The following is a 2098-nucleotide window of genomic DNA, read 5'->3' as shown; positions in this document are numbered from 1 at the left end:
TTTAGCCATGATTTGGATTACTAGAACTACATTATGTCACATGATGCACATAATGTTACGTGCCTTTTTTGTGTATATATATGTAGGGCTTTTATGTCTTTATTTTAGATAGGACAGCTGAGGTGAGGACAGGAAAAGCTGAGAGATGGCATGCAGCAAAGGGTGGGACTCAAACCCATGGCTGCTGCAGAGGACTCACAACCTCAGTGCGATGAAATCTCCTTACAACTTCTAAAAATGTTTTGGCATCACATGAGACATGAACCCCAGTCTCCTGGGTGAAAGTCCTGAGTTTGTTTGACCCATCTATTCACACATCCCTATCCGTGCATGGACTTTCTCCCCTGTATATTATGTCAACAGCTGGTGGCGTCTCATATGAAGACGGGGGATGAGACCAAGCTGCAAATACAGACACAGAGCCTTTTATTGATAATTAATACAATTCACTGAGTTATTGGCATATGATACAAATGATGCGACAAAACAAATAAATGTGGGTGAAGCCAAAGTGATGGTTCTATTTATTTTGACTTAAATGCATGTTCCTTGATTTTAAACCAACTGAAAAAACAAACTGTATAAGGAAATTTAGGCAACAAAGAGTTTAATTTCAAGTTTGCTTCACAATCCAACAGCCGTGTTTCGGTTCAGGGGTTAACAGTCTACTTACTGTGGGAAGGTTTCACTGCACATTTCCCGTCCACATTAACTAGTTTGTCATAGCCCTTAACATATTAAACACTTCACATGCACGTACTAATGGGGGCATTATGAATAAGGAAAGTGTGTAGGGGTGGGTTGAACCGTGTACACTTAAATATAATCTACATGCCTCTAACCTCTCAAATTTAGCACATTTACTCTAAACATCTAGGCATGTTTAGACCTGCAAGATGCTTATTGTGCCTTTACATTACAAGAGCAGAAACAGAACAAAGTGATGTGCATTTATCTACTTAGCAAAGGTTCAGGAGAGGTCCTAATTAGCTAAGTGGAAGATCTCTTGTGCTGTGAAAAGGCGTCAAGAGAGTCAAGTTTAAGTCAGGATCAAGACTTTCTTGCTGGGTGGTGTTTACTCCCTTTGTAGAGAATAAATTCAAGGGAAGACAGGGAGAGATTTCATGAATTTAATAAAATGTATATTCATACAGCATCAAGTCACTAGATCCAACTGCACATCAGCAGTTCAAGACTTTAGTTAAACTTTAAAACTGCAGGAATTAAACAAATCAAACTGGCGAAAAATTAAGAGAGGGACAGCGTTTAAACCTTGAAGATGTTAAAAGGGATTAGGGTAATGGCGCGCGCGCACACACACACACACACACACACACACACACACACACACACACACACACACACACACACACACACACACACACACACACACACACACAGATTCCAGCTCCCCAGGAGAGGGCAGTTGGATGGCTATACTGTCCTGACAGTAATCCTCAGATTAACTGGTTGTGGGGCACCACCAGTCAGCCAACAGTCAGCCAGACAGACAGACAGAGAACCAGCCAGTCAGACAGTCATTTACAAAGACAGACAGTCCAACAGCTTATAATCATGTTCCTAAAGGTTTTCACCCACTGGATCTCCTCTCTTTGACCCTGCAGCAACCGTCACCTTGGTTTTGTAGCCACAACTTTTCATTTTGCCACTAAAGCCTCATTTGATTCCTTTATATACTTCTACTCTATATCACTGGGAAATATTGCTGCTAATAAAGACATACTTTGTAAAAATACTCAGTTACCAGTAATGCATTGTTGCACATTTTCACAGTGTAACTTGTCAAAGATTAACTTCCAGCAGGTTTCAGTAACATGATCTCATTTCAGTCATTATCAAAGATGTGGATCTTTTTCCAGCACTTTGACCGCATGTCCTGAAAAACTCAGGCTGATTAGAGGCAGAAAGGAGTGTTAGTGTTGTATAATATAATCCAGTATATACTGCCATCAGTAAATAAAGGAGCTTTTTGAGAAAATGCATTTTAAAAATCAGCATAATCATAACTATTTAACCAGTCGAATCAAATCAACCATAATGCTAAATGCATAAAATGCCACAAGCTGAACTTTAACCA

The sequence above is a fragment of the Lutjanus erythropterus genome, chromosome 15 (assembly GCF_056507025.1).
Source record: "Lutjanus erythropterus isolate fLutEry1 chromosome 15, fLutEry1.hap2, whole genome shotgun sequence".
Lineage (NCBI taxonomy): Eukaryota > Metazoa > Chordata > Actinopteri > Lutjaniformes > Lutjanidae > Lutjanus > Lutjanus erythropterus.
The sequence above is the reverse complement of the archived record's forward strand: the minus strand, read 5'-3'. Positions refer to the sequence as shown.